Below are 26,391 nucleotides of genomic sequence, written 5' to 3' on the forward strand. Positions count from 1 at the left end.
AAGCTTTCCTGTGTAGATAGTTCCTGAAAGGTGTGGGTGAGTTTTTCTGGGTATGCATGGTACTCTAGTTCAAAACTTCCCAACTTGGAATGCATTCAAATCTTTTTATTTTAGTTATTTATTTATTCTCTTTTTAGAAATGATCGCTACACCCAATGTGGGGTTTGAACTCACAACCCTGAGATCAAGAGTTGCATGCTCTACCAACTGAGCCATCCAGGGGTCCCACATCGGAATCTTTTTAAAATGCAGATTCTGGTTCAGTAGGTCTGGGGTGGGAAGAAAAACTGCATTCCCCAAAAGCTCCAAGGTGATGCCAGTGTTGCTGGTCTGTGGACCACTTGGAGAATCTATGAGATGTTAATAGCCATTTGCTTTCCAGGTAGATTCCTAGGACATTCCCGTGCCCATGTGTCTGCCTGTCACTGTGACCGTACCCTTAGAAAGAAACCAACCAAGCCATTCCCTGACTCTTAGCACAGAGAAACTGGGAGATAATAAACATGCATTGTTCTAATCCTTGTTTGTAATAACATGGATGCATGGCAATAAGAAACGAATACACTACCCTGCCATAAATCGTAAACATGTGCAAAAGATTTAGATATTTCTTTTTTTTTTTTGCTCCAATCTTAGAAATTATTCAACATGGTTATAATATACATCTATTCTCTTAATTTCTAAGGCTGTCTTATTTTCTTAGTGATTGAGGTTCCACATTTTACTATTTTATGGACTTCTAGGTTGTCTTCCTGGGCCTTCAAAAGATCCCGTTCTGTCACCAGGAAAAAATATGAAAGTGGCTTCAAATGTCACTAGGATGGTAAACCATTTTTTAACAAATATATGCTTTAGTTCCTGCTTCTCACTCCTTTCTATCTTTCTATCCTTTCTTCCAGCTGAGATTTTGTTTTTTGTTTGTTTTTGTTTTTGTTTTTGTTTTTAGAGGGAGGGGCAGAGGGAGAGAATCTCCAGCAGGCTCCACATTCAGCACGGAGCTCAACGCAGGGCTCCATCTCATGAACCTGAGATCATGATCTGAGCCAAAATCAAGAGTCAGACACTTAACTAACTGAGCCACCCAGGCACCCCCCGAGCTGAGGTTTTAGCTGGGGTTACTAACCATCTTGGTTTGCTCAGGACTGGGGTTTTCTAGAATGCAGGATTTTTGGTGCTAAAAGTGGGACAGTACCCCCACCCCCCAAATGGAACAGTTGATGGCCCTGTAACCCTTTAAAAGTTCAAATAAAAGGAAAAGGAGCCATTCTCAACAACTGCAGGTGATTTCCTCAAATCTCAGCCAACAGTGAAGGAAGAACAGTCCCCATGTCTGGTCTCTGCTGGGCAGCCGGGCTTACTCATCTCAGCTTGGGGCTCCCTCTGAGGCCTCGGCTAAAAGTAAATATGCAAGTGTCTTTGTCTAATGCAAGAATGAAAGGAAGACTTTGGATTTTCAGAACAATAATCTACCTCTTTTTATCAGAGGGATAAACCACTCAACCTAAAAGAATAGTTACCCACACAGGGCTTGGATTACTGCCTCATAGAACAGCAGGGCTCTTCGATTATCACCTAAATAAAGCTGCCATCAAACTGGAACAAATAGGCCAGGCAGAGAGAGTCTCTGCGAAACAAGAGGGGGCGAATTTTCAAGGCTTCAGAAATGCGCGGCAGGGTGGTGATGCTGGTGTCTGGAGTCAGACGGGCTAGAGCCCTTGAGCAAATGACTTCCGGCCTCAGAATCACTGTTCTCATCCGTGGTGCTGAATACAGGGTAGGTACTCCATAAATATACATCCCACCGTCTCCCTCTTCCAGAAGAGGATGCGCAGGTCATGCTGGACGGACCGAGGGGGACATTCATTTCCAAAGGGTGGACAAGCACATCGGATGACGACTTGGGAAGAGGCCCTACTCCCTGTGCTCAGAAAGGTGAAGGGCTAAGTTTACAGAGCACATGGATGCTATATTCAGAGACAGAGACGTTGCAAATCTACTGGGTAGTGATGTAGGAAAACGTTAGAGTTCGAAGCCAATGGCCAAGAAAGAAATCTTGAGATGTCTTTGGTGCAAAAGGTGGTTTTATTAAAGCACGGGGACAGGACCCATGGGCAGAAAGAGCTGCAATGGGGTCATGAGGAGTGGCCCATTATATACTTTCAAGTTGGGGGGTGTTAGGGATAGCGTAAGTTTCTAAGGAATTTTGGAAGCAAGGTTACCAGGACCTTGAGGGGACTAGCTGTTGTTGGGGAAAGGTCATTTATTACCGTCTAATAAAACCTTCATCACGAGACCCCTTCAGATGTATATCGGCGGGCCTTATGCTTGGGGGATGATTGCCAACACGTATCTTGAGGGGGTAGAGATAGAGGAAATTTCTAAAGGAATTTTTATATGTTAAAGTAGACTTACAGGATCCAGGAAGGGGGGGGTTGGATTGCCTTTGGCCCTTAGCAGAGTGTCAACATTAAGGCAATTGAGTCCCTAGAGGAAGGTCACTCTGCGTGTTTCAAGGACTTGTCAGTGGGCTCTAGGTAGTGAGGACATTTAATAATTTTTCTTCTGCCTTTATTTCCCGCATCAGGTAGCACGCTGGAGAGTTGCCACAAGACTAAAGGCTAGGGTTGGGTTACGCCCAATGGAAGGACTTCTTGCCTTACGTTGAAGACATCACCTTTTGTTGTATGCAAGCTACCGTTCTAAGGGGGGAAAAACAACCCACACTTTCACATCCTGGCAGCCTGGAAATTAAAGCACCTTTTAGCCTTCTCTTTCTTGGACTCAAAAAACCCACTTCACATACCATTTCCTCAGGAACAGCAAATGCATTTGTGTGGCAGCTCTGAGCCCTCCAAGCAGAGTCATCATTCCGAAGTCACGGTGCTCGGAGACTCTGGGAGAAAGCTGTTACCTGCCCTTGCCAGTTCAGTAGTCAGGCTAAGTGGAATCAAAAGGGGCCCCAGGCAACGGGCACCCTCCTCTCACTCATGATGCTTCTAAATAGAGACACAGGTGTCTGTGTGTTTGCTGTTTTTATTTGTGAGCATCCTGTCTGCAGAAGGGTATTTGAAATAACAACAACAAAGAGGCATTTTGGGGGAAGGAAAACAAAATGATCAGTTGAGAGTAATGAAAGGCTCGTGATGATTACAGAAGGCATTACGGATTTTTAGAATAGACAGGAATCTGGAGTCTCATGTGTTTCACACCAGAAGGTGTTTTCAAAAAGAGAGCTGTAGGTAAGCCAGTGTTCCTGGGCCCTGGGACAGGGAAGAAGACGGAGAACCTTCAAGGAGCCACAGATCGACTTTCCTCTGTCTGTGGGCTCAGAAAGCCGAAGAAACAATTCGCAGATTCCTTCTCTCTATTTTGTCCTCTTACCTTCCTTATTCCCCAACTCCCACACTCTGGCTCTGAGACCTTTTAGTGATGGGCTTTCTGAGCCTGCAAACCTATAATTTATATAGTCATCTTAGGAAGAAGCTAGGATTGCATCCCTGAAAATGTCACTCAAGGTTTTTGCAGGAATCTTTTTGTCTCCTTGGTTACTCCAAGCCATCCAGACGCCGTGTGCATCTTTCCCAAACACATGCTGCGAGGGGGCAGTTGAGACCCCAAGTGTCAGGCCACCAGGTGTAGACTGCCCACATTTGGTAGTAATGGCAGAAGAAAAGGCAAATTAATACAGAGTTCATTGGTAATTCAATAAGGATGCATATTTCCACTTTGAAATTTTTCACTGTCCTAAGTCATTCATTCATTTACCAGATATTTATCCAGCCCTAGCCACCATGCCCCTACTGTTCCCACCTTCTTTGCAAACACCTTTAATTCCCTTGCTCTCTACCAGTCTGGTCAATACCAATACGGGAGGAACCAAATATCCACTTATTCCATTCCTGCAGCGGAGTAGCCAAACATTGGCTTAGCAAAGCACATAATTTCATGTGTTTGCCTCACTTTAATTCATGTTCATACATTTCAAACGGGCATACAATGCTGCTTACTAATCTTATTATAGATCCCTAGCGGTCTCTTCCCCATTCCCTAAAGTGACTTTTTAACACATTGCCCTCTCTACTCAAACATCTTGCTTCCCCTCCGCCCCCTTCACTCCCGACAAATGACGTTGCTCTGAAGTTCTCAGAGAAATTAGAAACAATGAAATAGGAATTCCTTCCCTTTCTGTCCACTAAATTCACTATGAATCTAAGCTCTCCCCCTTCCCTTCAAGGGTAATGAATACACTATCTCTGCATCTGTGGACCACATGTCAACCATCTCTCTCCTTCTCAAGAACATCATTGTGTAAGTAACCCTTCTTTCTCCTGCATCATTAGTTTCCTCTTTGTACCAGATCATTCTAATATGAAACTAAAGTGCCTCCAATCTTTAATACAATATAAGACAGAACCACAGGATCCTTTCTTGACAATCTACCCATCTATTAATCTTCTGTACCTCCCCAAGCAAACATTATTGAAAGAGTTGTCCAGAGTTCCTGTCTTTACTACACACTGGGACTCCACTAACACTGCTCATTACAATCCCTAATGACCCCGACTTTGCTGTATTTTCTCTTTTGCCTTTCCCGATTTCCAAGTAAGAGTTGATGCAGCCAGACATTCCCTCCTTCTTCAAATGCTTTTTCCCCTTGGCTTCTGTGATATCACACCTTCCTGATTTCCCTTTTACTTCATTGTGGCCACTCATTCTTTTTTTTTCAAGATTTTATTTATTTGATAGAGAGAGAGAGAGAGCACAAGCAGGGGGAGCAGCAGTCAGAGGGAGAAGGAGAAGCAGATTCCCCGCTGAGCAGGGAGCCCAATGTGGGGCTCAATCCCAGGACCCTGGGATCATGACCTGAGCCAAAGGCAGATGCTTAACCGACTGAGCCACCCAGGCATGCCCAGATCCACTCCTTCTTAGTCTCCTTTATTGACTCTTGCTCTTCAGCTTGGCCCTTGAATGTTGGAATGTTCCCAGGGATATGTCTGGGACTCCTTCTCCTCCCAACCATACTCTTCCTAGGTAGTGTCAAGCATCTCCTTTCAACGTCATTTATAGGATAAGAAGTCTCACATTTGTGAATATGCAGATCTTTTAAATGCCAGACTCTTACATCTAACTGGTTACTAAGTACCTTTCCTTCACAATATATCCCCCAGTCTTTCTTCTATCAGTAAGTGACACTTGTAACTGAAAGTCAAAAACAAGATGGAATCTCCTTTTCCCTTGCCCATCATATTGAACTCATTAGAAGGCTCTGAAAATTTTTCTTGCAGAACACATCCTAAATCAAGCTGCTTCTCTCCATTTTGAACACTACTACCCAAAGGAAAGCCAACATCATTACTTCTCTAGATTATTCCATCAGCCCCTCAATGATCTCTCTTCTTCCACGTAGGTACTGTCTTTATTTTACACATGAGGAAACTAAAGTTCAAAAAGGTTAAATGACTTTATATATTCATTCAAAAACATTTCTGAGCACCTGCATTGTGCTGCCAGATGCTTGTCTAAGTTGCATGATATACATGTCATTGCCAGTTCTATCTGACACGAAAGCCCTCTTCTCAGTCTCACTTACCATATTGGTATCAGGAATGTTCCAGAACATTCTCTCTAGTACAAGAAACAAATGCATAGAAAATATACTGGCATATAAATATATCACATGCTTTCTAATAGCAGAAACACACTAACTCAGCCTGAGGCTTTGGGAAGTTTTCTGAAGGAAGTCAAAGTGATCTACAGAAATTTCTCGTAAGGAGCCTGACCTCTTTTCCTTTACCAAAGTGGCTTTCTCTACTTGGAATACCTTGTAGATCACATGCCTGGCTCATGACTACTTAACTCTGCAAGAGCATCACCTTATCTAGGAATGGTCTATCCTTAGCTTATCCATGTCAACAAAATTCTCTTCCTCTGTGCTCCTTAGTTGTCTGGGTTCACTTATATCATGATACTTCTTATACTGTATTGCAATTTGGGGTTTATACCTACAAATAACTTCGTGAAGTGCCTTAAAAAATATTAGGTACAGTTGATAAATCTAGATATTGATACTTAAAAAGTCCACAGGGGAATGTCTGAATATTTAACTTTTCTTTGTAAAACCTGATACTCATCATCACATTCTCCCTTACTAGGCTAAATGTCCCAAAAATTGAAGAAGTTAAAAATGTTTATTGAATACATGGTTGAATGGAAATGTAATCCACACCAGTCACTACACAAGAGTGGAAAACAAATGCAGTCACATCTGTTTGGTTTTTCCAATCACAAGACTCATCTGCTTTTCTTAGCAAAATGGTGGTGATGTGGGAAACAAAAGCAGAAGAAAAATTATTAAATTTCCTTACTATCTACAGCTCACTGAGTGGCATCTTGAATTGTCCCCAGGGAGGGGGTGGTTGGAACCTCCTATTTGTAGCTGATTGGTCAGAAGCAGTGGTGACACCCTGGGCTTGTGGCATCTGAAGTGGAGGGTGGTCTTGTGTGGCGGAGCCCTGAGCCTGTGGCATCTAGCGCTGTCTCTGTGGGATGGTGTCATGATTGAGTTGAATTCTGGGACAGCAGGGTGTCCAAGGATTGTTGGACTGTTCCCCTGTCTCACTGGAATTGGGTCCAGGAACCCCAAAATAGAGACATTTGGCCATTTTTGTGGGTGGTGCAGGGACCCTTGTTTTGTCTGTGCTTTGACAGGATCATGGACTAGTCTTATTTTTACTGCACTTCATCGTCTCCTCTGACGGTGGTGGTCTGTGAGATGGATTGTATTCAACAAGAGAATATTGAGGCCTGGCTGTGAATGCCTGGCCAGCTGTTGGGCCATCAGGGGCTCCTTTGTCTCTTTATCCCAGGTCCTTAGATGAGTGACATGGAAAGGGAGACAAGGGCTTTAACATTAGATGATGAAGGGGAGTGGATGGGGAGCGTAAGTGAGGAGAGATTGGAAACTCACACCCCAGATAAAAGAGTGGTTCGTATTTGGGGCCATTGCCTGAGTGATGACTGTAGAGTGTGCCAAGTAAAATGTGTTCAAGTTTCTAGAACTGATGAATCAGTCCTTGCTAGCAAACTACCAAGTCATCATCATCTGCCTGGACAGTGGGAACCAGCTGGCTTTTGGCAGAGCAATGGGGTATCAATGCCACATGCCTTTGGTCCACCCCAGACTCTGAAGTCGGACTACTTGAGTTTGAAGGCTGACTCTGCCACCCATTTCCTAGCTCTGTCCATCTGTGCTCTGTTTCCTCCACTGAGATAGTGTATGCCTTGTAGGATTATTGTAAAAATTGAACACTTCCATGCACATGAAATTTCTAGACCATTGCTTGGTATACTGCTATTGTGTTACCTCTCAACCCCACCATGCACACACATTCCCGGAATCCTTGGACCCCTGCAGAATGCTGAGGTGGGGCCCCTCTCATACCTGAACTCAGTGGTTAGACAAACCCAGTTAGAGCTCCAAGGGGAGGGAGGCCATCATGAGTGGGCAGGCCTGTTATGTGGTATTTGGTGGTATTTGTGGAGCATGCAGAGACTGGAATCTGAATCTGGCATGAGGAGTCTGAATTGGTCCTTGCAGTCCCCTGGGCCTTCCACAGGGCTGCCTCAAAGGCAGGGGTCATGGACCATATGTGCTGATAAACACACTCTTGAGTGTAGTGGGCCAGAAGCGCCATTTTTCCAGGTCTCTCTCTTTCAAATGTGCATTTTCACACACAATAGACCCCAATAAAGGCTGTAAAACTACCACAATTTCCCCATTTTAAGAAAGGCCAGCTTCTAATTACAGGGAGGGGCTGTGTGCAGCAAGCATTAATGCTGTAAATCACAAGGATGGGCTCCGCACACAGCGACTCCTTGCTTATAAGCCTTTTAATGTCTTCTTCCGTCACTGTGGAATATGTTATTTACTCTCTGCCAAAGCTTTAGCTTCTGCCCTTCTACTGGCCATAAAAGTAATAGCCAATGTTTGTGCACAGTGACAAATCAGACAAGGCAAATATTATACCTGTGGAGTACAAATCCACCTGAACTCCTTTTGATCCCTATCACAAGGTTAGGTTATTTGGATGTGTCACAGTAAGAGGTTTTGGTTCTGTTTCCTTATCAGTGTAAATCTTACAAACAAGCAGAGCAAATAGGCAAATACAGAGTTTGATTTGAGGGACACAGACAAGAGCCTCTGTCCAACTCCCCATCCTCCACAAAATCTATCCTTCCCATTGATCTATGGCCAGATTTCAAATCTGGGGTTATTTGCATTTTAGTCATGGCAGGAGTTTACGTTGAAGAATATACCTCCAATTTCATAATTCAACATCATTTAGTCTGTGGGGGAGGTATTTGCTGCCACATGGCAGATTGAGGCCCAAGGATATTGGGCCACAATTTGCTATGCATGTGAAATTGGGTTAGTGCCCACTCAGATTCTAATGATATAGACAATTCTTTTTAGACCATGTGTCCCATTGTGACCACTATATTCTGCTTTGGCTCAGTTGCCTGCTTATGATTCTACACCATAAAAAAAGCTGCCAGCATGGATCATGACGAAAATAATTTAATTAGCAGCTTGATGGAAAGTCAGAAATTTCAACATCCCACCTCTTATGAAGCTATGCTAGTTTCTAGGAGCAAATTCCAAATTGGATAAAATATGTGTGAGCTTGGAGAAGGCTTTCCTGGGGCTTTGTTCTAAGGAAGGCCCCATGTTCTCACCATGGGAAAAGAAACTATAGACCCAGGTCAACTAGTAATCATAGCTCAACCATCATTGAAACATTTTTTCACCTCTTCAAGATGTAGTTTAAAATTGTTTTCTAGAAGGATATTTATATTATGTGGTTTGTAAATACTTTCCTAAGTATAGGGATCTAGGGATATGGGAGACAGGCAAGGGATGACAGGATGGGGTCAGAAAAAGCTTTAAAGTCCTTAAAGTGGAGAGGGCATTAAACAGAAACAGAGCACCAGAGGGAGTCCAAGAGTCAGATTTTCCCTTGGTTCTGCCACCAAACAGTTCTCTGTGGTTGGGTTTTCCTCCTGGACTTCATTACTCTAAGCTGGGTTTAAAATAAGGAAGATGACTAGCAAAATCTTGAAGGTTCCCTCTGGTTCTCAAGTTCTATGGCTCTCATTTCTAGGAGTCCCAGGGGACGCTAGTACCACCAGTGCTCATGGTAAAATGGCAACATTCAGAAAACACGTTACAAATCTTGCTCAGGGAGCATGGGTTCTTGCTGCCTCAGAACCCATCACTGAGAATCTATCAGTCCAGTGAGGGCACAGCTGTCCTGCTTTCTTAGTGATCATCCAGCCACTGGCCTCTTTTGCCAAAAACATCTTCCTGCAGCTTTCTAAAATGAGGGGCCTGAGAGGGAAATTAAAACTCCTTTTATACTCCCTCCTCATACTTTACTGATCACGTGGTAGGTATGGAATTCTGGATTGAAAATGATTTCTCATTTCAACTTAGAAGGTGATGCTCCACTATTGGCTAAGCTTGTAATGGTAGTGTTGAGAAGTCTAAAGCCCTCCTGACTCCTTACCCTTTGCTTTTTATCCCTGGAACATTTAGGGACATTTCATTACACTGTGATGTTTTGACATTTGGCAAAAATATAGCTTCGTGTTGCCGTCCTTGCTTTAATTATGCTGGGTACTCATTTTCTTCATTTCTCAGAAATCTACCATATTTCATTGATAACTTGTCCATTTTCTCTGTTTTCTTTTTTTTTTTAGATTTTATTTATTTATTTGTCAGAGAGAGACAGAGCACAAGCAGGAGCTGAAGGCAGAGGGAGAAGCAAGCTCTCTGCTGAGCAGGGAGCCCAATGTGGGACTTGATCTCAGGACCCTGGGATCATGATCTGAGTTGAAGGCAGATGCCTAACCGACTGAGCCACATTGTTATTCCTTTCTTTTTTATTTTTATTTTTTTAAAGTAGACTCCCAGGGCTCAAACTCACAACCCTGAGATCAAGACCTGAGCTGAGATCAAGTCAGACACTCAACTGTCTGAGCCACCCAGGCGCCCCTCTCTTATTCCTTTCTTGAAGGCATTTTTAGTTGGATGTTGATGTCCTAACTTGATTGTCTAAATTGTTTGTATTTTCTCTTCCATTTTTCCAACTTTGTTTTGTTGTTGTCCTATTTGATGTTTTGTAAAGAGTATGTTTCCAATTATTTTAATTAAGTTATATTTTCATTCACCTCAAATACTCAGTTTAGAGTTTTTCCTTCCTTTTCTACTTCAGTCTGTGCATGTTTTCTGTTCAGTAGTGTCATTTTGATCAGAAGGTTCTCCAGAAGGATAAAGACACAAACAAAACAGATAAGCCCACAAGACTACAAAAGTGTCTTGAAACTCTTGAAATACACATGGTACTCTTCTACTTCAATGTCCCCTTTGTGGCCACGTGAGTTGAGATATTCTTGTAGCTCTAGTGGACCACACTGAAGTTTTTATCCTACCTCTAAAGTCCTGATTCAACCAGAAGTTTCAGGAAAGAATTGAGTTGTCACAGAATCCCTAAATGGAAGGGGTATGCAATCATTGGAACCAAATGGATGAGCAAACATTTTTTCTAGAAGGATATTTATATTATGAACTTATGAACTTATATTATGAACTAGTAACTCTTTTAAAACATTGATTCAGACTATGGAAAATCAGCATTCCAGAGTGGGGAAAGTGTAGAGTCATGACCCTTCTGCTCAGTTTCAGAATTAAAAGCCAGAATGCATCACTTTTTACCAACTCCAGAGGATCAAAAAAACCACTGAAAAGATTGTTGTTCTTGTAAATTTTCTTACTGGCAACCCAAGCTCAAAGTGTAATGGTAGCCAGATGCATGTACCTATACTTTGTTGAGATGAATTTTCACAAGGAAATATATATTTTTTTCTGTTTTTTTAATTCTTTGGGGTGTTGAGATCTGGAATTCATAACTGTAGATCTAAGAATGCTAAAGCCTTTCAGCTACAGGCAGTTCCCTATTTAAAAGATGGATTCCAAATTGGCATTTATCTCCAGTTCCAGAGTCAGAGAGTGAGGAGCAGCTTATAAGTGCCTCCCTGCCAAGAACAGAAGGGCTCCTGTGGTCAAAGAGACCAGGAGAAAGCAAAAACAGAGGTTGTCAGGTTGTCTGAGAATTATGTTTCAAATATGCACCTTTCTGTCTCTATAGACACAATAGTAAAAGAAAAAGTGTTGTATGGGGCGCCTGAGTGGCTCAGTCATTAGGCCTCTGCCTTCAGCTTGGGTCATGATCCCAGGGTCCTGGGATCGAGCCCTGCATCGGGCTCCCTGCTACGCAGGAAACCTCCTTCTCCCTCTCCCACTCCCCCAGCTTGTGTTCCTTCTCTCGCTGTCTCTCTCTGTCAAATAAATAAATAAAATCTTAAAAAGAAAAAGAAAAAGTGTTGTAAAGGCCCTGTTCGCTCTGAGTATGAGGGGTCTTTCTGTATTGTGAGTCCGCCCATTGAGAAGTCTGATTTCAGTAAATTGTGTAGAAGGCAGCTTGACAACTCTTTTTCATCCATTCCTTAGCTTCACTTCAGAGATGCAAACTTACTAATTCCATCAAGACCAAATATTTCCATTAGGATAATATCACAGATCCCGTAACTGTGTTATCACACTGCAGGGAATTTATTCCACAGAAATAATTCTAGAGAAGAAAATATAGTTTTACCTGTTCTTTGCAGCAAAATTATTCATAATTGCAGAACTACTAGGATGAACCTTTGTGTCACCCAAGGGGAGTGGGATATAAACTATGCCATTTCCTTAGTGAGTCAGTAACAATATTAACTATTAAAACCATGGAACAGTAAGAAGAGAGATTTGCAGTTAAATTTGAGGAGAAAAGAAGAACATGAAATATCATCTATATTATGATTACAAATTTTCAAATGTATTTATATGGACCATGATGAGAAAAAATGCAAAAATAAAAAATATCAACAGTTACTGGCGGAAGTTTGGTTGGTCTCTCTTTGTTGTTATTTGTCAAATCGTGGCTGCCGTGGAGTCTAATTCTGGAACAACTGCCCTGCAGAGAAGCAATCGGGAGTCCCTGGTCTCTGGGAAGGGAACCCCTTCGTAGGTGTGTTTCATGGTATACTAGTTAGGTCTAGGATGTTAAGGCATTCCATGGTAACAATACAAAGCAAAACAATAAAAAAGTATTGTTGCCCAAATGAATGTTAAATCCATTTGCTCTCAAAAACGTTACTGCGGGCCCCCTTAGACCTTCAAAATGCCAATATAGAACATGAAATTCTGAGAAGGGAAATAAATATGCAGCCTTTTCAGGACACCTCAGGCCACAGATTCCATCCCCTCTGCCAGCCCTGTCTCCCTCTCCTTCCCTCCCTCTCTCCCGATCTCTCTCTTTCTCTCTCTCTCTCTCTCTCTCTCTGTCTCTCTCACACACACACATACACACACACTCACAGAGGCATTCTGTAGGACTGGTGTCCTGTTGAGCAAGCTGTGGGTCATTTCTGACTGTGACTCCCGCAGTCCCTTCCCTCCGCCAGAACTAAATAAACACTTCTCCCGTGTTCATAGTCTAACGGGGTAGCAAGCAATTTCTTTTCATCTTTCAAGGTCTCACTAGAATGTCACATCCTCTATGAGAACCTTCCCAACCCCTCCAGGCAGAACTAATGTTCCTTCCACTTTTCTCCCATTCCACTTTGCCTTTTGTTATGGTGCACTTTATTCTTTGGCAAGTATTTGTCTTTGCTCTTCAGCTAGAAGAGCGAATTTCAGTCCTCGCTGTGCTTCGGAATCCACCGAGGACCTTACTATAGTACAGATGCCCAGGCACCACCCCCAGAGATTCAGTTTCCTAGGGTTTGGGGTGAGACCTTGGCAAGGTCTGATGAGGACCACAGAGAGGGAGAATCAGCTCCTGAAGGCCAGGTGTGAGTTGTACTGATCTTTGTATTACTAGCACCTGTCACTAGTAGCCAGGCACAATCTTTTGCTAAATTAAAGTGCCCTAGCGAGAAAAGAGGAAATGCTTACTTAAAAACTGTTTGTCAAATTCCTCTTCGTGAAATAACACGTTTTGATTAGCTAGGTTCCTTCATTTGCCTTAGTGATGGAAAGACAGCTACTAAAGCATCCGGGAGATGAGAGAGAGAACTTGTAACATCAGCATGTGCGAGACCGTGCAGAGTGGTCCTCTGGGGAGAACCAGGATGTCCAATGTTTCGGTTTGCCTCAATGCCACACATTACTATTGCTCTCGAACCTTAAGGAAAGAGTATTCCAGCATAAGGCTCAGAAGTTCAACTGGGCAGGGCCTGGGCTGGGCTATCCCTTGAGTTTTGCCCAAAAGGAAGGTAAGGCTAGAGCCTGGATTAGGACGAGGGGAGCATGGTGCACGGCTAGAACACCAAAAAACTCTGTAATCAAGATAAATACTATTTAAATGCAATATTTGAAGAAGCCAAAATGGAAGCAAAAATAAAAATCCGTGATCAACAAAATACCAACATTTTAAATAAAAACAGAATCAGTCACAGCTGTGTGCCTAACCCTAGTAGAGCCTGCGGCAAAGGAAAAAACCAGTGATACTGAGCCTGTCTTCATTTAAAACTTTGGTATTATGTTCATCATGGAGTTTTGGGTTCATTTTGATTGTTTAATATACTGCACTAAATAGTATGTATCAGAAGCGTTACTTATCTTGATCACTGAAACGTTTGGTGCCCCCTCCAGTTTTGTGTCTGAAACACCTAACTTGCTATAACTTAGTCCCAACCCTGAGCTATACACTTGAACACTCCTCTGAAATCGGTCTTCCAACTTTGCAAAGGATGCTGTTTGAGGACACGCATGCCTCGTTATATTCCAAGGACGGGAGTTAACCGGCAAATGGCTCGGATGATAAGGTATAACCCAACATCTATAGTCACAGAATTTCTTAAAGAAATAATACTATTTTTTGATAGTGGAAGGCTTCAGACTGATCTGGAAAAGGATCCCCACTGGACTAAAAAAGGATCCCCCTTGAAGCAGACTGCCTGCAACCCCAGTCTGGGGCTTGTCTTGGGAGTGGCAGAAACTGGAAAGGAGGGTGTTGAAACAGGGCAAGAATACACCAACGGTCTGCTGCAACAGTGGCCTGGCTCTGAGACAGAAAAGCCAGGAGCCCCTATACTGGATCAGTGTCTTGGGCAAGAACTTCAAATGCCCCAGTGCAGAGAGACTTCTGCCTCCGAGCCCCCGAGTGTTTGTTAGGGTGAAATACAACCAGGGCTTCTGGTCTACAAAATATGGATGATGCACTTACACTGTTTGATGTATAGAAACCATTTTCTCTTGGGGATCAGCGCAAACAACTATTCAGATTCCCCACATAAACGATGTGTTTCTTTCCTCCCTCCCCACACATTACTTCAGGGTGAAAATTTGAGGAGTAGATACCCTTATGGGGGCTGCAAAGATTTTGCCGAGAGAACGTAGCAGAACCACCACCCTCCACCTTGCAAAAAAAAACTATTGTTGGTCTATCAGCTGGTGGCAGGATTCCTTTCTACTGGGGTGGAGAAATTTTTTGTGTTTGTAGGGAGATACCTTGGTGGGTCCTTTTGGTTGGAGTGAGTGAGCACCCATCGTGGCCTGGATAGTCAGGGCAAACCAGAGGGAGGCACGGTGCGCTGCCTTGGAAAGGGGAGAAGCTGTGAGTTTCAGGACGTTGCCACGAGGCACGGGATACCCTGCTGGAGAATGGGCACAAGAGGGAATGTTATAGGGAAGGTGGAAAACAGGACCACTGCCTTTGGGGCTCGGGGAGCCTGGCTGATGCCCTGTTTAAAGTTACCTGCGGCTTTGTGCATTTACAGCTTCACGCTCGCTCACTCCACCACCAAATTCATCAGTAAAAATCTCTCTCAACACGAGTGGCTTTTGCAAGTGGTGTTTTGAAAGCAAAGTACCACGAAACCAAACAGGGTCAGCATTCTGCGTTTGGGTTGCTAGTGGGGTGAAAGAGGAGTGAAATGAATAGTCAGAGAACGTGAACTTCGGGGGAAATGGAATGAAATTGAAATAAAACACAGAAGCAAGAGGAGATAAGAAGAAAGAAAAGCCCTTGAAACTCCTTGGCCTGTGGCAGGTGGGGGATGGAGAAACTGGGAACCAGGGTTCTTCCTTGTGGGGGAGCGAAGCTCCGGCCACCCCATCTCACTATTACAAGAAAAGGTGACCCCAAAAGGCGGGCTGAGGTGAGGACTTCCAGGTGACTTACATAGAAATGAGAGCTTAAATTTCATCACGTGTCATATAATGGCATAATAGAGTTTCTTTTCCCAGAATAATAATGCACTTGACAAAAGGCTTTTACATGAGTAAAGAGAACATAATTTCTGAATATTTAATGCAAAATTGCCATAGAATAAAATGATCATTAAATATGGAAATGCTATTTACACGTGCTTATTGCTCCCATAACTCATCTCTTATATAATGAGATCTCTGTGCCCTAATTTGTTACTTGGTCATGGGCTCCACAAATCAAAATCTGGGACAGCTCTTCATAAAGAAGCAAGTTGATGAAATGCACAAAAAATATCTCCTTTCTGTGCTAACAGGAGGTTTCTGAATTTGGCCTTTTTGCTCTTGATCCAAGGAGGAAAGATGGAGACCAGCACCCTACCGGGGATGCGTGAAATGCCAGGTGGCGAAGGGCCATTCGGATCAAAGAGAAGCCCAAATATCCAGTCTCAAGTAGGCACCAGGGGTCTCCTTAGTCTCCTTTAATGTACTACTAAGCCAAAGATTAAGAAAGTTTTAAAAATGGTCCTTTGATCATCACAAGCGAGCCAATTTTCTGCTTTCTCGTGAGGGCTGCTTAGGTGCTATTTATTATTTTAAAAAGAAATAAAGTGAAGCTGGTAAGAGCAGCCTCCCTCATACTGACCCTCATTATTGTGCCTTTTTTTTTTTCATTTTCATCCAAGGGACCAAGGCCTGCTATTCAAAGTGCAGTCTGGGCCAGGAGCACCTGTCACCCAGAGCACCTGCCTCGGAATCTACATTTTTAACAGATTCCCTAGATGGATTGTATACACGTCTGTGGTGGTTTTATAACGGTGTCAGTTTGGATAAAATGGCCCCAAATTAGGGTGCATCCTGCTCCGAGGGCCCTCCTGGCTGCCACTCTCCCCACAGACACGCGGCTGGGTCCCCGCTTTTCCTTGCTCTCTCCACCTCCATCTCCAGCTCTTCTCTCCACTGTCAGCCCTGCTAATGAAAGGAACTCCAAGTCCACCTCCAGACCCAGCAACAACAGCCTTCCATAGACTTCAGCATCCCTTCCTCCCACTGGCTTCTGAGATTTCCCTGAAAGCTCCGACTCGTTCACGCATGCCGAAGCTTCAGGAAGTTTCCATAGTGACCTCTCTAATTCTCTGGTTCCACTTACCGGACCTTACTTCCCAGCTCATTCCACAATTATAATAGGTTCAATTCCTGTAGTCAACCCCTTACTCTTTATTACTCAATGTGGTTTTACTTTCCTGGTAGAACACTTACTAGTACATGCATTACAATTCAGAAAGCACTGGTCTAGGTTATAGATGTGATTAGCAAGAAACATTGCAAGTTATCCATTTTCAGCAAGCCATTGGCCCCATCCATGGAGGTTTATCTGAATGAAGTATGTGCTTTCCAAGCAGTGGCATAGGGAGCTTTGGAAGTCTCTGGTAATTTTTGTAAGTACCCCTTATTTATATGAGAACTGGTTAAGTGGAGACAGTTCAGGAAAGCTGTTGAGTCCCTTTAGCTAGGTTGGATGTTTCAGCTCAGAAGAGGAAAAGGTGAGTTGTTCTGACTTCGGACACTTGATCCCAGTCCTTAAGTTTCCCTTGTGCATTTCTGAGTGATTGTGAGCTCTTTGAGCTCTGTGTTGATTAGGTCTCTTTCATTTGCAAGTTGATAGAGGCCAACTCAAAACCAGCCCAAAGTGGTTAGAAGTACTGTTTTTTAAATTATTTTCTCCCTTAACTAAATTTTTTTTTGGTTGGGGAATGGCTGCTGGAGACAGTTCCTGGATCTAAAGTCCAATGGCACAAAAAAAAAAAAGAATGCCTTCTTTCTGGCCACGCAGGCAAAAACTCTGGGACTATCCCAATAGGATCTGATGGACTGACTTATGTCACCTGCTTCTCCATGATCCAACCACCTGGCCAGAAGAAGGGATGCTCTGATGGTCCAGGCCTAGGTCATAGGCCTACGTCTACCCTAGAAGGTACGATTGGAATAGTCTCTACCGGAAGTACCCTGTAGTCCTGGGAACTGAGCGCAAGTATGGCAGAGGTGGTTTTCTACAGGAAGAATAGGGAATCGCTGTAAGCAGGCACAAATCCCCACTGGCACCATAATGAAATGAATAGATGGTCACTCGAAGTTCATACTATAACATGCTTTGGATTTTTCTGTTAGGATTCTAGAGAGGAAATAAGAATATCATGGCCTCTAAATTTACAACTCATCAAATGTTCATTGTTGAAATTTTAGAAAGTATAAGAAAGCATAAAAAAGAGGGGAAAAGAAATCACAGCAATCTTACCACCAAGTGAAAAATCATTGTTACTGTGTAGGCAAGTAAACTTTTTTCCAAGTAATTTACTAAAGAGTATTTTCCATATCATTAAATATCCTTCTCCACTGTGCTTTTCAAAAGATGCACAGTTTTGCATTGTATGCTCCTGCTACACAGCCAGTCCCATATTATAGTCTTTATTGTTTCTAAATTATGAATACAATGTATAAAATGCTTACATGTCAATCTTTGTCAATATCTATAATAATTTCCACAGGATAAATGCCAAGCAGAGAACTCGCTAGGTTAAAAGGTATCAACATTTTCCCAATTTCCAATATTTTGCTATCCATAAATGTACCAATTTATGTTTCTATGAGATGTGCATTTTGCTGCTTCCTCAACAGTGATTATTAAAAGTTATATTTTAAGCTTGCCAATTCCATAAGCAAAAATGTCACTGTAGTTTTCCTTGATATAACTTTGTGACATTAACACACTTGTTTATGTGACTATTGGTGCTTCTGTATTTTTGTGTGTTGTACGTGACTACCTCTTGAGGTTGTCCATTTAAGACATCGGAGTATTTATCTTTCCCTTTTAGTTTTGTTAGACTCTTTGTGTACTAGGGACATGAATTCTTTATAATATACATTATAAATATTTTCCCTAGTTTAACATGTACTTTTTAATTATTTTTTAATGGAAATTCAGATGTTTCCTTTTTTTTTTTTTTTTGTAGACCAAGCAACCTTTCCATTTATGTAACTTGCCTTTAGTATCATTATTAAAATGCCCCTTTCACTGCAATAAAGGGGGAAAAAAAAAACAGTAGGAAAAAATGATAAGTTCCATTCCAGGCATTCTGTGCTATTCAACAGTTAATCATAGCTATTTTGTTACCCACTGATATGAATTACACTTGCTATGTTGCTGTCCTTCCCAATCTATTCACCCAAGAAGGCAAAAGTTGTTGATAGCCATTTGTGATATAAAATAATGTTATTTTGCACGGCATTTCCCATATGAATTTGGGTTTCTTTTCATTTGGGTTGTTCGTTTCCACTGATAAGTGTGTCTGTTCTAGGCCCACCACTACTTGGTAGTATATTTTATGTGCTGCAGGTGTAAGTCACATCTTACTATTTTGGTTATATAAACTTTGACTACTATTTTATCTTTTCTTTTGATACACCATAGAATAATTTTGTCAAGTTAAACAAGTCCTTCTGAGATTTTTATTGGAATTGCTTCAAACTTATGAATTAACTTGGGGAAAAAGTCTTTCTTTCCATTAAGTAAGATTTCATATCCCTTTCTTTTCCTCAAAGAACATCATCCCCCAAATTGAATATGCTTTAAGCTCCACAAAACCGTGACACCTTTCCTCCCACATTTAGAAATCTCAGGCTTAGGAGTGATAGCAGTAAAATAGTTTATTTTTCTTCTTTCTGGTCAATAATCCACTGATCCTTCCGGCATCGCCAAGGCTTTCCAGGGAGGACAGGGGAGCTCTCTGTAAAACTCTTCAGAGCCCAATGAGATCTGACCTTGATCTCCAGCCCTGCCATGAGAAAGAGAGGAGCTAATAGGCTCCTCCCATATTCTGCGCTCTTTAAGGGAAAAACACATCTTGCAGACACTCAGGCTAAGACAGGCTCCTCAAGGAAAACTGGCCAGAACTCACAATGGCAGAACTGGTCATTTTACTCCAGCTCAGAGCAAATTATTTTAAAGCAGCAGGAAATGAAATGGTATTCACACTATCAATTACCGCAGCTGTTTACCTAACGAACACAGCTGCAGAGACAGCCATTTTCAAGACCAAAAGAATATAATAAGCCCACGGTAACCGTGCAGTAACAAGCACCTTGGCAAACTCAAGGTCTGAATTCACACGATTACAGTCTAGCTGCCAGGAAGATGCCATCCCATCATTGACTTATAATGCCATGTTACTTGTTGGGATAATTATGCTTTTCTACCCTCCAGGGGCCCAGAATCAGAGAAAGTAAGCAATTTATTCTTATTCATTCAGCATGTGAGCAAATTTCAAATTAGAATAGATCTCTCCAAGATCTATTATACTGTGTGGAGGCACTCTGCAGGCTTTGGTCCCTACCCCTAAAGATTACAGGGGCTTAGAGGCATTATAGGAATCCGTGGGCAGTCGGTTCTTCTAAGTTCAGGGAAACAAATTTCTGTTTTGTCCAGAACTCTCCCTCTCCGCCCCCAAATGTTAGCATCTTGTGCTTGCTCTCTGAGCTGCCTTGTAATATTGTATTCAGTAAAATGAAATTTTAAAATAGCATTACATCTCTTCTGCACAATCCTGCAAAGGAGTTATTATTGCAGACGAGGGAAGGGAGGCTCATAGTAGTTATTAGATGACTTCTTTGGTAGACACAAGTCAATAATTTTCTTTTCACTGAACGTAATTCACTTGTTTGCTTATCTAACTACCCACCAGGCTTCCAGGTCCTCGAAATCCAGCATCTTCTAGCTACATATCAAATGCCTCTGGCTCTGGTATAGGTCCTGACATATAGTGGGAACTTAACAATTGGCTAGAAATTGGCAAAAGGCTCTGATCCAGTCGCAGTGCTAATGATTATTATTAACCTTGTGAACTTGGGTCTATCACTCTCCTCTGACCTTGATTTTTCTCATCTCTGAAGGGAGATCATCATACCAAACTTTTCTTTCTCTCTTACAATTTTTTTTTTTTTGGAGGGGAAGAATTAAATGAAATCTAGTGGAAGAGAGGGCTTTGAAATAAATTATGAAGTATAGATAAAATGATATCCATCGTATTAAATACTTCTTAATAGAAATTGACTAGATTAGAAGAGGCCATTATGAATCATTTTCTTATGTCTCTTAATATGCAGATCAGAGCTGCTTTTGTGTTATCAGGGTTTACTGAGTCTACTCCAGTGGGCCCTTCTTTCTGATGGGTGGTCTTTAGGCTCAGGGCCCTTTTGAGTGGTGCAGGAGAAAGATCTCTGAATACAGAATCAAAGTATTCAGGCTTAATATCTGTTTCACCACTAAACCATATGGTCAAGTTATTTAAGCCCTGGGTTTCAGCTGGTATTTTCATTTCAATGAAATAATGATGGCAATCGTGTTGGGGGTCGTGTATATGGAGAGAGGGAGTGGGGTGGAGGAGATTGGGTACATCACCTCCAAATTTTGCTGCAGCTTTATTATTCCATGTTTTCACCTTTGTGACTCTGAGGTCTCATCGTTAATGTCCAACTAGAGTTTAGTGAGAGTGCAGTTGAATAACATGGAATGCTCCGGGTTTGAGGCATACGTATAAGCACAGAGGTCCCTGCTACAGAGTGAGAATCAAGATTACCACTTCCCCTTCTCCCCCTAAAAGGAAACCTTTGACATAGGGCAGCTGGGAGTAAATCCTGCTCTGGACTCAGAACTACTTCTGCAGGAGTTGAGGTAAATTTGACTCCACCTCTATCTCGAAGTGCCTTCCAAATTGGAGGGCTTCCTAAGGAGCTTGGAGCTCAGGCAGCCAGGTTTCACAGGCAGGGTCTGAGCTGTTGACTTCTTCAGGGTGGGGAGGGTACTCATGGGGGCGGTGTCATAGGCAACCTATGGAACTTTCTGAGGCCAACCCAGATTGTTAGCCCACAACTGCTTGTGTCCTGCTCTGACCATTCCTCTAATTCTTTCTCCTCCTGGAGCTGTCCAGGCTCCATTCTTCTCCATTTTCCTAATGAATCTTGCCCAGAAGTTGCAATTCTGCTCCTGCCTTATCTCTTAGAAACTCCTCACCTTCTCTGGCAGGCTTTGATTTTAGCTGCTTACTCAGAGGATAGGATCTAAAATACAACTGGCTTCCGTAGCAGTGGGACTAATACAAATTTCATAAAAATCCAAGTCTCATCTTCTCTGTTGTATTTCACATGAGTTTCACGTGATTCACGCAAGTTGCCATATTTTACCTCAAGAAATCGATGCTTCATGTGGAAAACAAAAATGTACCATCACAAGGTCTTCCGTGGACACGTTTCCTCCATCAGCCATGTTACTGCACTTCCTCCAGACTGGTTCGTTACAGACCCTGAGGAGGCCTGATTCATATTCACGGGAAGAGAATACAAGCTTCTAAAGACATCTTGAATGTAAGGGTGAAGAAAAATGCCTTGAGGAGACATTTCAGCTACAGAGTATGGCTCAGAGCCACCAAATCACTGAGAAAGGTGATGATGAAAGACAAAAACATTTTTTAGTCATGGGTTTTATCGGCTAAACCCCGGGGATTAGTTCTTGGTGGTAGAAGAATGTGAGTCACACGGGCAAGCAGCCTGCTCAGTAATTTTAATGACCTTTCCTATGAATAAAATAGTTTTATTACTTTGTACCTTTGCTGAGGACTTAGGGCCCAGGAAAAGGCAGGCAGGGCAGAGAAAGATAGTTAGCTTTGACTTCCGTGGTAGAAAATATATTCCCCAAATAATCACACGGGGCTGAGCTATTTTTAAAAAAAACACTGGAAATGACGGAGATCCAAACTCAGCTGGGGTCTGAGTACTGTCCTGTCACCTTATATCTCCTTTTAGATTGCTGCCTTCCATTGTTCAGAGTGGCTATTTCAGGTCTTCTCCACAAGTCTCCAAGCACCCCATGCCACCTCCCACATGGACTCCCCAAAGATGACCTTGAGTCCAAAGTCATAGTGCAAGGAACAACCACCAAGTCAGAACCCCTTGACTTCTGTCACATATAAACTTAGCATGGCTGGTACCCATTAGTCAGCTAGCACGGCTGTAACAAAGTAGCACAAACTAGATGGCTTGAATAACAGAAATGTGTTGTCTCACAGGGCTGGAGGCCAGAAGTCCAAGATCAAGGGTGGGCTCCTTCTGAAGGTGCCAGTGAAGAACCTTTCCAGGCTTCTCCCCTAACGCCCGGTGGTTTGACAGCGTCTGCAGCCTCCCCGTGATTTCTGCCTTCATCTTCCCATGGCATCCTCCCTGTACGTGCGTGTCTCTGCCAAAATTTCTTCCTGTAAGGACATCAGACATATTGGATTAGAGGTCCACCATGTCCAGTATGACCTCATCTTAACTAATCACATCTGCAAGGACCTATTTCCAAGTAATGTCACATTTGGAGGTACTTGGGGCTAGGACTTCAACTTACAAATTTTAGGGAGACACAATTCAATCCGTAACAGGTCTCCATGCTGATCTTTCCAGAAGTACCTTTCTCTTCCATGTGGCTACTCCTTCCACAGATGTTTTGGAGACCAACCATTCCTGCCTCCCCTAGAAGCACCTCTCTTCATTAGGTGCCGTTGCTCATTTTATATCGACCCTCCTAATCAGCCTTTAAACAAATTCACTTCTCTCCCTTCTGAAGAACCAGCTGCAACAAGAAAAGCTTTCCCTGGCCCTCACATCCCACTTCAGGCTTGGATCTGAGCCCTATTTTCCACCACTGCCTCCACCCACTCCCTCCGTGTGCGGTCTCCTGTCCGCCCTGTAGTGTGGCTTTCACCCTCAGTGCTTCACTGACGCAGCTCTTGCTGAGAACCGTGGATGCCTTCCTTCTGCTATGGGCTGCTCTGGCTGCGTCTTACCTGACTGTTCATCATGGCTTAACATTGGCTTTAACACTGACCTACCCCTGACTTCCGGAAAGGCTCATCTGTTTCAACTTCCCCAGCTCCTCATTCTCCTGATGCCTTGTTGTCTGGATTTCTTCCTACCTCATTTGCTGCTACAACACAGTCGCCTTTGCTGGCTCTTCTTTCTTTGGCAGGTCCTTAATATGTCAGCCCTTCTCAGGTCCCACTCTCAATCCTCTAGACTCCCTCCTCCTGTGATCTCTTTTACCACCGAACTCCAACAACCATCTGTGTGCTAGAACTTTCTCTTTTTTTTTTTTCAGATTTTATTTATGTATTTGAGAGAGAGAGCACGAGCAGGGGAGTGGGGAGGAGGGAGAAGCAGACTCCCTGCTGAGCAGGGACCCCCCCCCCCACAAGGCAGGGTTAGTTGATCCCAGGACTCTGAGATCATGACCTGAGCCCAAGGCAGCCGCTTAACCAACTGAGCCCCCCGGGCGCCCCTGTATGCTATAACTTTCAAATATACTTCAAGCTCCAATGGTTCTCCTGAGCTCCACATGTATAATTACCTGCAGACATCTTCAAGTGGATAACCCCAACCACCTCAAACTCTTGTTTGTTCCAATCTGAATTCATTACAGACAATCCAAATCTAGTTCTCTCTCTGTGCCCAATATCTTAATCAACGTTACTATAGTTTTACCTAGTATTTAAGTCTTGGATTCTTCTCCACTCTTTCCTTTCCCATACACCACACCTCACCACATGTATTCTTTAGATTTTCTCTTGTTATTTTTTAAATTCTGCTTCTGGCAGTGCCTTATTCAGGCTGGGGGCATCATTTTTCCAGACTACCACAGCCGCATATGGACAGGTCTCCATGCTTTGATCTTACAGGATTCTAGTCCATTCTCCACAGCACAGCCAGAGTGACCTTTCACAGTGCAATACCACTCTCCTGCTAAAAGAGATGTTCAATGCTTTCCATTGCTCCACAATTAAAATGCAAACTCCTTAGCACTGGAGTTTCACAATCTGCCCTGTGCTGGACTCCTCAGCATCACTGCTGAGTATCCTAATGGAAAGCTCCAATCTTTCTGAAGTGTTTGCAAATGCCCAGTGCACTGTGATTTCTCTCGCTTTACAGCCGTTATGTCTTTGCTGCTGCTGCAGGAAACATCCACTCACTCTTCACTCCTTCCTCCCTGTACTACCAGCTCCTCAACTAGGAAACTCACCCCCAGAACTGATAGAAGAAGTCCTCCATTTTCTCACTAAACAGGGTCCTGCCAGCATTTCTAATTTCACCACATTGTATGTTACAATTGCATATACATTCATAAATTCCTTGAAGACTAGGACTTTGCAAACTATGGAAAAGAAACAGCCCTAGTTCGGAGCACATAGCACAGGGACTGGGATATAGTAGTTGTTCAATAAATGTCCATTAAATAAAATGAGTGGATCGCACCTCCAGAAATATTCAACTTAGCCATATTCAATTTAAATAGCAAAACCAGAGGCAGCACACTAATCATTTTGAAACCCCCACCAAATACTCTCAAATGCAGGTAAGTTCAAAAAAATCAGAAAGGTCCCCCAAAGATAGAATATGTGGATAGCTTTTAAGGACATATTTTGTTGACAGTTTTAAAATACTACCTAGGTGTTTATAATGAATACTCAAGGTAAAATTTGGAAGAAAATATAAATTCATCTTCATTTGCACATTGATTTAAAAAATAATCCTCCTACTGTTCCAGGTAGTCAAAAGCCCTACCAAACAGACTTACTGGGATCTGTGTGTGATGAAAATGAAGCCAGTGACAGATTTATGCTGCTAGGATAAGTACATTCAAGGCTGCTTCTGTCACTGTCTCTGAAGGAAGTCTCTGGACAATCCCAGAGGGTTTTAAGCTAGCAGGGTAAAATAACTTGAAGAGTATGGCCTTATAATTCTTCTCTTTGTAATAATTCAAGGTAAGATTGAGCTTTCTGAGAGGGAGGGGAGACTGCTTGAGTCTATAACCTAATAATAACAAATTCTGCCAACTCTTCCATCAGAATATACCCCAAATCTAGTTACTTTCCACCACCCCCTCTGCAACTCCTTTGGGTCTAATCACCATCATATTTTGCCTGGATTATTTGAAAAGCTTCCTAACATCTTCCCTGGCACTTTCACTTTGTATTCTTAATACAATAGTTAAGCAGATCCTACTAAAGGAGAAATGGTAACTTTTTACTTCCGTGTATAATTCATAACAAAAACCAAAAGACTGATAGTGAGCTTCAAGATCTTAAAGAGCAGCCTCCCCACCTCCAGCCATAACCACTCTGACCTCCGCCCCTGCTGCTGCTCCTTCATTGTCCACCCTTGCCATATCCACCTCCTTGTCATTGTTCACACACTTCCGGCATGCTCCTGCCTCAGGGCCTCTGCACTTCCTCTTCCTTCAGTCCAAGTGTACCCTCCAAATAGCTCCATGACTGGTTATCTGCCTCCTGAGATCTTTGCTGTGATGATTCCCTTTCAGTGGTGTCTCCTCTGTTCACTCTATTTTAAATTACAATCCCTTTCCACCACCGGCACTCCCTATAACCTTTCTTGCCTTGATTTGCTTTGTAGCACATCGACTTGTTGATGTGTTTGTTTCTATGGCTTCATTTTTCCACATTATATGCTCTTTGGGAGTTTTATCTGCTCTTGTTCACTGATGCATCCCCTGCATGTATAGCAGCACTTGGCATGTAGTAGCCACTCAATAAGTGTGGGACGAAAATATAAAATCAAATTTGAAGACTTCTACTTTCACTATAGTGGAGTAAGAGGGACCAGATTAATCTTAGAAAAACATTAAAAGGGGAAAAATATAGGAAATAATGTTTCCAGATATTGGATAATGGGCAGCACAGGAAAGTTACCTGTGGGAGAAGGACACGAAACAAAATGAGACTCGAGATTGCTCCAGTTTACTGCCTTGAGATCATTCATAGGGTGTAATGCAGGGAGGGCCCCAGCAGAATCCCTAAGTTGAAGAGACAAAGAGACAGAGTTTGGAGAGTTCAAAGTGGCTAGAACTCATAGGGAGGAGTAATGGAGAGGAGATATCTATATATTTATATATCTATATCTATGTGTCTGTTTATAGAGAGGGAGAAAGAAAGAGCTCTCTGGAAATCTGCAGAGGATTCCCTTTGAATCTTCAG

Source organism: Halichoerus grypus, chromosome 4, assembly GCF_964656455.1.
Source record: "Halichoerus grypus chromosome 4, mHalGry1.hap1.1, whole genome shotgun sequence".
Lineage (NCBI taxonomy): Eukaryota > Metazoa > Chordata > Mammalia > Carnivora > Phocidae > Halichoerus > Halichoerus grypus.